A 14,216-nucleotide genomic window follows, 5' to 3' on the forward strand; every position below is an offset into this window, starting at 1 on the left:
ACATTTGATTCCCCCATCCCAAGTTATTCAGGGATGCATGAGCCAGGACAAGAAAATTCACAATTATTGCATCATGACAAGATATGTCCACCAAGGCAGACAGAGGAGAGTACACTTTCAGTTTCGTTCATGCATCTCAGGGACAGTAGGGGGAGGCATATAGATGTTACCTAATATAGATCAGGAAAGAACAGCAGACTAGTACTTCAATAGTGGGAGGCAAATTAATATCCCAGGTATATATCTCAGCCTCCTCTTTCCAGTGGTCAGACAGTAATGATGATGAGGTGAAAGATGATGGTATAGACAACGAGTCTGGGTAGAAAGCAATGATACTGGTGTTTAAGAGGAGAATAACACTACCAGAGATGTAGAGTCAGTAGTATCTCACCCCCCTGTATAAATTCTCTTTGAGAAACAGACTTCTCATTTTCAGATCAGAAAGCATATCACCTTATTAAGTTTCATCCAGAACTAAACAAGCACCCCACCTCCAGCACCATCATGCCCACATAAATTCAGCCTTTGTGCTGGTAGTCAGCTATGAAAGTCAAAAGTGTGGTAGTGCTCCACAGAAAATAAAAGTAACACAATCTGGCCACTGTCACACTCTGCTGAAAAACAGTTTACCAAGGAAAGGTAGGAACCAGCTTGGGTAACACATACATGTAGTCCCATATTCAGCCGCACCGTACGCAGACATGGTAAGAAAGGAAAATATCGAAGATACCTACCTCCAAATAGCATCAAAGAAGTAGCATACCTGAACCAGTCTGCAATAATACTGTTCTAACTACTTCCACTTAATCTGTGTCTGGCACTGAAAGTATCATGCCAACCTCTACCCCTGCAACATAGGAGTGCATAGCAGTGATCTTCCACTGAATCGTGGCAATGTTATTGATGTGTTTGAGCATGGCCAGGACAGCCAGTGCCACATCAATGATAACCTGGCGATAATGTTGCCAATTGATCTCTTGCCCTGCTATGAGTTTCAAAAAAATGAAGCAATTGGATGTAGGCACCTTATCCGAAAGGTTGATCACCACTGTGATGTTCCTGGCTTTTTCTCTTGCAACGCATTATTTACAACATGGTCATGGTTATGGATACAGTGGGGTGGACACTAAAGTAATCCATGGGGCAAAATGTTCAATTTACTATGGATTTATGGATTAGTAGTCAGAGAATTGACTACTTGACCATCGAATCACAGTTGACTGCTGTTACTTCCTTCAACATCCACTAGGGATACAAGAGTCATTTAAGAGGGCAGAAGGTGAGCCATTCAGAACGAGACAACCTTGTGCTTTGGAGGCTTTCATGGAGGAAGCCACTGGGTAGCTGATATTTTTCAGAGAAGTTGAAGAAGGTGGAAGCACAGTTGTAAATCATTCACAGTGGGTGTTTGACATTGAATGCAGTAGCCAATGGTTCAAATATCCTTGCTACATTATGAATTGCCAAGAAAATACACATCTTCTGTTTGGTGCATGTCCTTCACCTTGTGGTTACATGCCTTAGCCACACTTGTTAGCCTGTCAAAGAAATAGCCTCAATGGCTCAAAAGATCAGCTCTCAATGCAGCCGTTCTTACCATGCAAACATCAACTACATCTACTTCAAGTGCAACACAAGTTGAAACTGTACAGCCTGAAGACCTCCGGTGCCTACTATTTTAATTTTATTTTTCCCATGTTAGAAAAGCTACTTGAGTAGTATAACGTTATTACCGATTACTGGAACACTCATGTCAGATCTGTAGATGGGACATTTTGGGACATTTTTAACACTGTTAGTGACAACAACTGTCTAGTTCCTGCTCTGTGCTACAACCTTTAGAGGATGACACAAAGTGAGTTATCTGGCACAACGCATTCCTTAGTGAGGTTCTGTCACTGGTGTACCTGCTTGTACCTGCTTGAGCTCAACATGGCCAACATAATAATGGCACATGCCTAGCCAGGTAAGGCTGAATCGGTGCTGCTGGTTAAGGACCTGCTTTTAACCTTGCATGGTGATCCACGGATATGTGCTGGCTTCCTTTGTGGACCCACATTTCAAAGCGAAATTGGCCACTTTTCACAACAAGCACCAACATGGATGTAAACTGTACAATGGTGCAAATAGTGACAATATCCTTCACTGTAGTACCTACAACATCAATGGGCGAAATTACGCAGCCAAGACCAAAAACACCAACCAATTCAAATTTTTCCAAGTGAACCCGGCCTGTCAAGCTTATGAATGATGGCAGAATCAATGGGAAGTACATCACAGACACCTTTTAGAAGGTATTAGACCAGTGCAGGGTCACCCTACTATGGTTAGGGGAATTTATGGCACACCCTCCTCGGTGATATGGGCACTTTGAACACAGACAGAGAACCAGTTGGTCATTTAAAAAAACAAAATGGTAATTGCATGCAGGGGACCACCAGCACTGTCATGTAGGCATTGCTGGTCCCCTGCATGCAATTTTCAACACTCACATAGCAGATTCCACTGGAAGCCATTATAAAACGCTGCCTACTAAGCGTATTTGCATGTGGTATTTTATTTCTATCAAAGAGCGGAAATTTAGTACAGAGTAAAAGCAATTCCACCATGACTTTCTCTTTAGTATTACACTCCTTTTTGATAGAAATAAAATACCACATGCAAATACGCTTTGCAGGCAGCATGTTTTTATGGATTCCAATATAGTATAGGAAAGCAAGGCTTATTCCATTGGAATATCTGGTTCTACGCCTGCATGAACATCTCATGAAGGTGTTAAGGCAAATGCTTTCCTGCAACGAGGAGGAAATCAAAGCCATGATGCCCTCTTACACATCAGGACGGCTGTAAAATGAGCTGGAGCAAAAAGGAAAGTGTAGTATTTTAAGCATTCGAATCATGCTCCAGCCCATTAGAAAATTAACCCCCCTTTTATTTATTTATTTGGGTTTGTAGAGCGCACATCTGCCCGGGGGCATCATGGCGCTAAGAAGTCTTACTTGTTACAGGCATACATGGTGGATATACAGATATACAGATTAGCATAGACGCGTTTTTTCATACATTTGCTGTTATTTCCATAATTACAGTGGTGAGAATACAGGTGAGGCGGGGTTAGTGGAACAGCGTGGTTTTGAGTAGTCTAGGAAGGCATGGTATGATTTTTCGCTTCTTAGGGCTGTGGGGAGTGCGTTCCAATTTTTGGGTGCTAGGTGTTGGAAGCTGGACCCTCCGGCTTTGCTTCTTTTGAAAGTGGGTACATAGGTCTGGTTGGTCAGGTGTAACCTGGTAGGTCTAGTGGAGGTATGAAGGGTGATCCTTTCAGAAAGATAGGGTGGGGCATTGGCAGAGAGGCATCTGTGAGTGATGGCCATGGATTTAAATAGTATGCGTTCTTTTATAGGTAGCCAGTGTGCTTCTTTTTTGACTTGGGAGATGTCCTCCCTTTTTGGAATGCTTAGGGCTGATCTTAGAGCATTGTTTTGTGTGACTTGCATTTTTTTAATGTTTTGTGCAGATGTGCCCAGGAAGAGGGCGTTGCAGTAGTCCAATTTGGTACCTACTGTGGCTCTGGCTACATTCAGGCAGTTTTTAGGGAATAGGAAGGGTTTAACGGCGTTGATTATCTTAGTGGTTAGTGCAGCAGAGGAGGCTTTGGCATTGACTTGCCATGTCATGGAGAGAGTGGAGTCGAGGTATACTCCTAGCGTTTTTACCGCAGTGGAGACTGTGATGGTGCAGTTATCGACGTTAAAGGAGGCGGGAGTTTATTTAGTGTTTCTTTGGTGCCAACTAGTAGGATCTCTGTTTTGTCCCCGTTAAGGCAGAGTCCGTTGGCTGCCATCTAGGTTTGAATGGCTGTGTATATTTTAGTTAGGGCTGCGGCGTCTTGTTCATATAAGCCAATAAGGGGGAGCAGGACTTGTGTGTCGTCAGCATAGTTGGTGTAAGCTATGTGGTGATGGTCGAGGTCATTGAACAGAGGGAGGGTGAAAATGTTGTATAGGGTGGGTGTAGTGCAGTATCCTTGTGGGACGCCACAGTGGATAGTGGTTGGGGTAGCGTTTGCAGATTCAGAAAAGACTTTCATAAGTCGACCCTCGAGGAAGGATTTGACCCAGGAGACGGCTTCCGGCGAGAAGTGAGCTTGATTTTTAAGTTGTGTGCCTAGAATGTCATGATTGACCAGGTCGAAGGCAGCAGATAGGTCTAATAGTAGGAGGAGAGCCGGTTTGCCTTTGTCCATGATGTCATTAAGTTGAATTTTAAGGTCTAGAAGGGCCGATTCAGTCCCATGCCCCGGGCGGAAGCCCGATTGCCTTTTGCCTAAGATGCGATTTTCTTCGAGGTAGTGCTGTATTTGTGAGTAGGCGACTTTGTTGAGGATCTTGAGCAGGAAGGGAACTGTTGTAATGGGTCTATAGTTGTTGGCGTTTTCTGGATCTAGAGTGGGTTTCTTGAGAAGGGGGCGCACCCAAGCTTCTTTTAGGCTGGTTGGGACTGAGGACCCATGATGCTTGATGCCAATTACAAGGTGAAAAAAAGAATTTACATTATTACACAATGTAGACATAAATCGAACTTTCATAAAACCACAAGCACCGCTTAAATTGGAAACCTTATTTTTATTGATGCACGATAAGATGAGAGAAAGAAGAGAAACACACATATTCACTTCACCTTTCATTTTGTGCCTTGTTAGCACAATTACAAGTGTGGGCTGCTTTATTGCTATGAAATACTTTAAGGAGGATATACTTATGATGTGTTAACACATTTGCCAATTTTTAGGTACAGGCTTCAAAGCCAATTATGTTACATACCATACCAAGCAACACCTTATATCTACCCAGTTAGGATGCATACAACATTCACGATACTAGGTTAAGATGGAAGAGAACACAGTAAGTGAATGTTTTCCTTTTAATGTGGATTGGTCATAGAAATGTCCACACACTTTGTATTGAACAGTATGTGATCAGCACCTCTATACAAAATAGTTGGATTTTGAGGGTGTGGGGTGCTCTCTTCCTGTCACAGGGTCTATCCGTTTGTTTGAGTTTTGTCTCCCGCAGCACTGAGGATTAAAGATTGGCTGATTGTAGTCTGACTCACAAATATCCCATTCTTGTTTTATGCATCAAGTATAGTACTGTGTGATACCCAGATCCATTGATGAGAATGAGCACCCTTGAGAACAAGTATGGGTCCTTCTGCAACTTCCCCTGGTGGGGTTTTTAGTGCAGGAAATTAGGTTTTGTTTAAAAAGATGTTTGCATGTATGCTGCCATGATTGTATGAATTTATTTATTTTTACATTTTGATTTTGATTATTTATTTTGGGAAAAATATGGTCCATGTGTAATTTAAAACTGTCCAGCAACCAACGCACCTGCACTACAAGCCAAACAAAGCATTATAAATGGTGACAGATATTCCATAGAAGTGTCTTCAACACAAATATATAAAACAATGAAGTGGAGATATTGGAATTTCGCAATGATTGTAACTTATCAGTATTAGGGGCAGTGTCTGTACTGATCAAGGACCTACCATTTTCCATAATTGTTTCAATGATGGATACAAATTGGTGCAAAAGGATATCAGAGCATGAAACTGATTTGCACATTGACTAAAAGAAATGGGAATGCCTTGTGCAAATAATTGATCTATATATTCAATGCCAATAGAGAGCCACGGCTTCCAAAAAATGTACCTTTTTTAAAATGTAATTAACAGGTTGAACCATATGTTTGGCGAGATATACTGGGAGGACTTGAGGATGTTTGAAAACATAATGTTCTAAGGTAATGAGCAGATAGGATAGTAGTGGTACATTTAATAAATCAGTCAGCAATATCTAAGGGATGGACCATGGCTCTCTCCAGACATAACCAGTAAGGTACATCATTAGATTGTTCAAAAGAGAACCAGATCTGTACTTGTTTAAAAGCCATATGTTTGTTTTTAGTAACTGATAACTGGGCTAAAGAAGAAGGTGTATCCTGTGTTCCAACTCAAAGAAAAATAAAACTCACAAACACATCCCCCCAATAAACCTGTTTTATGTAATAAACGTGTTTTCTTTTCAACAAAGTATGTTTCAATATGTATTTACCCTTTTGAAGTATACACATTTATATGCATTATTAATGATTAAACAGTATTTTAACTCTTACAAAAAGTGTTTAGGAAAATTACACTGAATACATGTAAAAATAAATTCCAATTATAATATATTTTTTTAAATGAAGTAGAGCCGTGGCAATCGAAAAATTCAATTACGCCCCAATTCTTATAGCTGTGACTATACTATTGCCTGTGTTTCTTCTCATTAGTTTATTGCAAGATATTAATAACAAAAGACACTGCAAAAAATAGGTACTAAAAGAATGCACTTTCCACACATTACATGCATGCGCATATGTCATAGAATTCGTGCCTAGTACCCCCAAGTCGCTGCTGCAGTTACCCGCATCCCCAAATTCTATGGCCCATTTGGCTAAACCATAGCCATGGCTACACATCTATGTTTAAAAAAGGAATGTATGCTCCTATCTGAAAAAAAGAAAACAATAAGTTCAATGACACACATACTATTATAAACACAATTTTATACACACATTTTTATGACCCTCATATTTTATGTGCACTGTATCAAATGCACTATATGAAAGATACAGCTATAGGACACTGTTGTTCTCTTTCAACATACTAATCATTGGGTCATTTGGAAAACAAATTCAACTTTGATTAAAAAAAAATTTAAAAAAACATTACAACAATATAAACAACTATAAGAAAATACCACTTCAAAAAACAAACTGTTAAATATAATCTAGGTAAAACTAAACTAAGAACAAAAGGGGTGGAAAGGTTAAGTAAATTTGTAGACCAAGAGAAAATAGGCTAGGATAAGTAAACTTGTAGAACAAGAGAAAATATGGTAGGGCAAGCAAATTTGGAGAACAAGTCACCAAACAGGTATAGTGTATCTAACTATTTTAAATGTCTATGCAATCAACACAAATATTGTTAAAGTGTATTATATCTTCAATTGTTTATTCAAATATTTTCAAACAGAAGAAGAAGCCTTTCAAGTCTCAAGTAGTGACAAAATAATCATTTGGGTCAACAATCCACAACCACGTAGGAAGAAGCTAACTGGTATGAAAAAAAATGCAGACAGTTGGTGCTTCTTTAAAGTAAAGGAACACTGCTCGAGAATAGAGGCAGAGGAGGTACTGTGCACCTTCTGCAACACAACCCTATGCCATGGACCTTCCGATATGCTGTCTCAAAGTCTAGGGACATCAATAATGATTAACCATCTAATGCGAATCCACTAGGATGATTTTGATGATGAGTATCATAAAGCACATGAACATCATAAAAGAAAAAATGCATGGGTCCCAATAATTCCATAGAAGAAGATCAGCACCACCAGCAGCACCGCCATCCACCAGTACATCACCAATGCCAACTGGAAATGCAAACTCTACATCGGCAGTGGTATCCACTACAATGACACATATTTTACTGACACCCAATCTAAACATGATGAAAGTCATGTGTAAAAGATGCTGCAAATGGGTAGTTAAGGGGTATGCCACAATTAAGGAATGGGTGATATTCCACTCTATGTGAAAAATCATTGTAAGTCACTAAGAAAGCTTTCCATCCATCTCCTACTTCCAGTTGCAGCAGTACCACTGTCTTTTGAATATAGGTTCTCCTTTCACAGGAGTGCACATCTACTGCAACTCCACTGGGATGATCATAACAATGCAGCTACAAGAAAATACAAAAATAAGCACAATACAAAAATAAACTTGAACAACACCATCAATTGAACTACCTCAAAAAACACTCCAAACAACCACAAGTACTGCATTCCTCAAAATACAGTAATAGTACAAGAAGCAAAATCAAACCACCTTCAACCTTAATAACCAATGCAAAAGCTACAATTCCACATTAAAACATACTTGCCACTCAAACACGCCAAATGAAAAATAATAAAGAACACAATGGGCCTCATTACGACCCAGGCGGTAAGGGTTTTACGGCGGCGTAAACAGCGCCGACCCTTACCGCCTGAGTACGAGGTCCCTTAGCGCCATGGCGGACTTAACACCTGCTTTTAGCAGGTGTTAAAATCCATGGCGCTAAGGGACCATGGAGTTAATTACGCCACCGTAATTTACGGTGGCGTAATTAACGCCTTCCCAATCCCATTATGCCCTATGGGGAAAAAATGGGAATGGGGAAGGGTAAATGGGGATTGGGGACTTACCGCCCCTCCAAGGTCGGAATGGGGCGGTAAGTCCGCCAACCACCATGGCGTAAACGTAGTTTACGCCATGGTGGTAAAGTCACGGCCCAGGCGGTAACTTACCGCCTGGGTCGTAATGAGGCCCAATGTGATAGCTGTGCACTCTACAACTAACACACACAACACTGCAAATCCACGTTCAAATATGTAAATGATGATTAACACTTACTTTCAAATCAACCACACTCCTGTCATGTGCACAGTGAGAGTTCAAAAATCAAAAGGACAAAACTGCAGAAAATGGTGGCTTTTATACTTTTCAAAATGAATACCAAAAATGAGGACTATATACCAGTAAAACTACTAACATGGCTGACACATTTTCAGCACAACCTATCACTAAGACCTAAACAAATGCAAAAGTAACACCAACCAATAGCAAACAATGAACTGACAGAAATCTATTTTCTCCCCACCTACCCTCTTTCATAGCTGTGGATATTTGATGCGACTAAAGATCTTGGTGTGTACCCGCGGCTACACAAAAAGATTTTCTGCAAACCCAAAACCAAAATATATTGGCCTTCAAACCTTCAAAAGAAATAAGTGAACAACTAAGTACATAAAATAACCTAGACAAGAAAAATCTGTGATATATCATCCACAGGAACATATGATTATTGCACACAAACTGTATGTTTATAGACGTGGTGAAGTGGGAGAATGGGAGAAAAGGCTCCCCCCAATATCCTCGCGACCATGGCCCAGAGGATCGCGGCCCAGACACCCGCCACGAGATTAATTTGTCTATCTACCAGACGACCAAATACCCTGGTTTAAGAACATACGGATTTGCCCACCAGCCTGCCTACCAGCCTGCCCTACTCAAGCCGACACCTGCGGCATGGATGAACTCGACTAAGACCTCAACAACAAGCACCCACATCGTTAGAGGTACCATGACGACCTAGCCAACTGCCAAGAACACACGTGCCACCATGCACACTGGACACTCACACACCAACCCAAACGAAGAATATATTCAGTGCTATGACGTAGGTGACGGATACACCCACTGACGCGCATCTTTATTATTTTTCACATAGGTTTTCCGAAATGCAGAAACGCAAGACGCACAAAGCACTCGCTTACACGCTTGCTGACGCTTCTCCCGACCTTTGCATTGTGATGAAAATATAACAAAGACATGATACTGCCTATGAAGCCATGTCGCACCGCAATACAGGTGCCGTGCATTACACATCCCCACCTATGAACCAGGCCCAAGTAGGCAGCAAGCAAGAGCCGCCTTGAACACTGAACGAGCAAGAGTACAAGTGCTGACCATGCAGAACGAGCCCAGCGAGAGCCGATAGCCAAGGGAGCGATGTTGCAACTCGTATGCTACCAGCCGACGCCAAGGTCACATCTGTAAGCAAAGCCAAGCACGCAGAAACAAATACGACTTTAAATGTGCAGAATTCTGCCTCAGCCACGGTCTCTCCTCACGTGACCAAGCCAACCTGACAAGGTGCCAGACCCACGAGGGAGAAGTCGCCTGGGTCCCACGCCTGGGACACAAGCTGCAACAATGAAATGACCCAATGGACACCTACAGCGATGGGAATGGTCTGCTCTCAGGCCGATGGGCAAATCCGCGCATTGTCTGCACGAACGCATAGTTACATATTGTTGCTAGTGACAGGTACACCGCGAGCTGGGAACAACGATGGTCCCAGGCTGGGGGGCTCGCGAGTGGACCAATCAGAACATGGAGACACTCATCACTGACGCCACTAACATTAGCCAATTGTTAGGGGTCTTCGTGTAACAATTTTCAAGTATCTAATAGAAGGGACAACCCAAGTATAACACCTGACTGACCCTCAACCACTAATAATGTTCTCTATATGTATGCTATACTAACCCTACCACTCGAGGAACCAATCCAGAGTGGCGATAGGTTTTTTCGCTAACTTTCCAAGGTGACGCAAGTAGCTCGTCATACTGAGGTAAAAAGGGCCTGCGAGCCCCACGAACTTTGAGCGTCTGGATGGACGCGTACGATCCTAGACCCATCCCTGCCGTTGTTCAATAAACAGCAGAACCACCTTGCTTCTTGCGTGTGTCTCATACTCATTTTTTGGGGAACACGGGAGGAGTTGGGGCCTCCCAGCCCGGAGGTCCGCGGACCGCCCAGCTGACCCCGGGATAACCACCCCGACAAGTTGGAGGCACTGCTGAGATCTGGTTACGATCTACCTTTTTATTTTTCAAAGTCCTCTCGTTGCGAGGAGGCCTGGAGGCGCGGCCCCCTCTGCCGCTGTCCCCTTTTTTGAGGACTACAGGACCATCGCGGAACTGCGAGAAGACTGGACAGCGCAATACGGATATTGGCCCTCGGGAGCCGGTTGAGAAGTATCCCGCCCGCGGTTGGCGAGTGTCCAGATGTGGTCCACACGAGGGGAGGTGGCGAGCCGCTTGGAGGGGTGCACGCAGTCGAGCTGCCCCACATCGAGAGAACTTGGTGAGTATGTCACACCCAACAAGCAATGTGAGATTGTGAGGGAGGGGGGAGGAGTGAAATAAGGGCAGCGGGAAGTGTTACTAAGGTGTGCGGCAAAGATTTGAACAATTAGTGTTGACGGTGAAGTGAATGGTAGCAGGACAGGCGCGAGAGCCGTCCGCTACGTCATGGAGAAGGGTGGGCGGAGCAAGAAAAAATCACGTGCAGCTGCTCGTAGACACTGATTGGCCTAGGTCGTGACCACCTGTAAGGGTGTGTGTGTGTGTGTGTGTGGCTTCCTACGAATTGGTGGTTATTGATCAATGAGTAGATGAGGATCCCTATTGATCGAGCAGCGAAACTCGATAGATAGATGACGTTTTCCTGTAGGCGGAAACTAACTGGTTGCCTAATACGGAAGATAATTGGCTGGTTAAGCCCTCCTGTTGAGGGGCGTATCACACGCGAGGCGACGCAGCGTGTGCAGTCTGATTATATTATTGGTTACCTTGTTCCAGGCATGACAAGAGGACAGCTGTTGGGTTAACGGGGACAAATAGCTACATTTATTTCAATCTTTCTGAAGTGTAAAAGATCTTACCAATAGTTTTGGAAGAGGTCGGTGACGTCACCCGTAGGGCTTTCATAGGATACATCGACCACACAGCATTGTTGAAGGGTGGTGGGGAAGTGAATTGTGGAGAGGGGGTGGGCACGGAGGTTGTCGGAGACGTTAAATACGGGACAGGTGGAGAGGGGGAAGTGACCGTGCACGGAGAACGCCGGCCACGTCGAGTGAGGAAGGAGGAGGAGAGGAGGAGAAAAGTGGGACGGCTGTATAAACACGTCACACAGGGCACGCAGCCGCAGGGGGCTTCGTGCGCCGAGGCCGCAGGGGGCCGTAACGGTATTGAGGAAGGAAAACAAATACAGGGAAAAGACAGCATATTTGCAAGTGTTATATTTCATTGTTTCTCATTTCAGCGGACGGTCGCAAGTCCCCAAAGCTACGGGGCCAGGTAACGACAACTATACTGAAGGGAGCTAAGAACACTGTGTAACCATGTCATACGGGTTAGGATCGGAAGGGTGGGGTAATACCCTCACTACCCCACTACACCATATATGTAAAACACTATCACCCCATAGGGAAAAACTGATTAAATACAGCATAGAATGGACACAAGGGACGGACAACAAAATGACGACACCCTGGCCGCCTAACGGCAGTTTCGACCCATACGTCCAACACTCGCTACTGATACATCTACACAACACATACAAGGGGAAGAAGTTGACGCACCACGTGGAGGTGTTTAACTTATGGAGGATGTTCCAGGGGTCCCAACCAGGACCAACCGGAATGTTCACTGTGGAAGAAACAAAGGAGGAGAAGAAGATTAAGGAGGAAGAGGGAAATGGGGAAAAGGAGGTTGAAAGTGCACAGCGTACGGGAAAGGGCCGAGAGGGGGAGGAAAAGCTTAGCATCATTAATGAAACAGAAATAAAAAAGGAACAGACCGACGACATGCCTTTAGCGAAAGTAGTGAAAAAAGAGGAAGGGGAAGGGGGATTATATCCTGTAACGGAACCACGAGAAGCGGTAAGGCAACAACTAACGGCGGCTGAGGGGTATTCGAACCCAGCGTGCAGCCCACCACTATATACAGCTACAGGTGGCTACACAGAGCGGGAGGTGACAAGTGCGGTAGGCCCAACTTATACGAAGATGAATGCACGGGAAGGGAAGACTAGTGAAGAACCCATCCCAACCATAGGACACGACGAGTGGGTAGCTGTGCAGGTGCTGCTAAAACTGCGAAGGACATTAACGGGAGAAGAGAAGGAGGTAGTAAGGAAAATGAACGAGGACGATGAGAGTAGCAGTGAAATAAAAGGGGAAGGAGGTAAAAAGAAAGAAGGGGAGCTGTTACGAGCAGAGGAGGAGATGTTGGAGGAACGATTGGCGGAATTAAGGAATGAGCAAAATGCCCTGATCAAACAGCTTGAGAGGGAGGAACGAGAGAGAAGGAGGGAAAGGAAGGAAAGTAAGGATGAGTTAGAAAAGATGAGGGAACGAACTGAAGAACGGAAGAGGGAAGCTGAAAGGATGAAGGCAATAGCAGAAAGGGTATCTCGAGCAGCACAGCATGACAGGAAAAGGGAGGAAGAAGAGAAAGAAAAGGAAATGGAAATAAATATGGAAGAGGAAAATACTATCGGAAACCACCAAGAAGTACGAGGAAGGCAAAGTGATAGAAAGCATATTAGAAAGGGAGAGAGAGAGATGGGAAAGAAGGAGAGAGTAAGAAAGGATATTAGAGAAGATGAGCAGTGAGGTGATGGAAGAATTAAAAAATAAAAGAGAGGAAATAGGTGGTGAAATAGTAGAAAAAAGGGAACGGGAAAGAGGAGATAGGAAAGGAGAGAAAATATGTACGCAGGGACGCAGAAGTAGCAACAACATCAGCACAAAGGGGAGGAATTGGTAAAGAAGAAGTGGGAGGAACGGATTTAATAGATTTAAAAACAGTGACGATTAGGGGGAAAAAGACAGATTGGGGGTTGTCGCTCCTGGATGATTTTTGTAGCGAAGAAGAAGAAGGAATGGGGGAGAAGGAAGAAGTGGTGATAGGGAAAGCTTAGACAAATTGTACATCACCCGCACCAACAGGGAATCCCCATGGGCAAGCAGAAGGAAGGAAGAGCTGGGGGGAGTGAGGAGAAGGAACAAGGAATGGCGGGAAGGCAAACACGTGCAGCTACACCCCCATCATCCCGTCCAACATGTCTGCCCACACCCGCTCCTGAACACACCCCCTTCGCTGGCAGGCTTAGAGATCTCCCTGGACGCGGGCAGGAAGAACGGACACACACACCCACATCAAATAAAGGAAATAATAAGAGAAGAGGAAGAGATGAAGGGGAAACTGCAATGAGCGGGGGAAATATGGACATAATAGATGACGTCGACGACACTGAAGAAGAGGAGGGATATACAGACTCTACACCGCGACAACTGGGGGGACAGATGGGACACAATCTAATGCCACTATTGGAGAGAGGGGGGGTTAGACCACAATACGTCCCTTGGAAGCATGCAGATAAGGAAAATATAAAGTGTAGGCTCCCATCACTGAGTGGAGGAGCGGGAAAATGGATATATGAGATGGAAAAACACAATGCAGGACAGAAACTAGCAGTAGGAGACGTGAAAGGCCTACTAATATCAATATTAGGGGATGCGACAGATGACATCTGGAAGATAGCGGGTTTCCCCAGGGTTACAATAACGAACACATCACATGACGGGGCGCCATTTGCGAATTGCAGGCATGCATTATGGCAAGCACTGAGGGTACAATACCCAGACACCTCAGACATAGGAGCAATTACGTCACGCAAGATGCCTGAGAACGAAGATCCTGTTGATTA

The sequence above is a fragment of the Ambystoma mexicanum genome, chromosome 5p (assembly GCF_040938575.1).
Source record: "Ambystoma mexicanum isolate Mex_15411 chromosome 5p, UKY_AmexF1_1, whole genome shotgun sequence".
NCBI classification, from domain to species: domain Eukaryota; kingdom Metazoa; phylum Chordata; class Amphibia; order Caudata; family Ambystomatidae; genus Ambystoma; species Ambystoma mexicanum.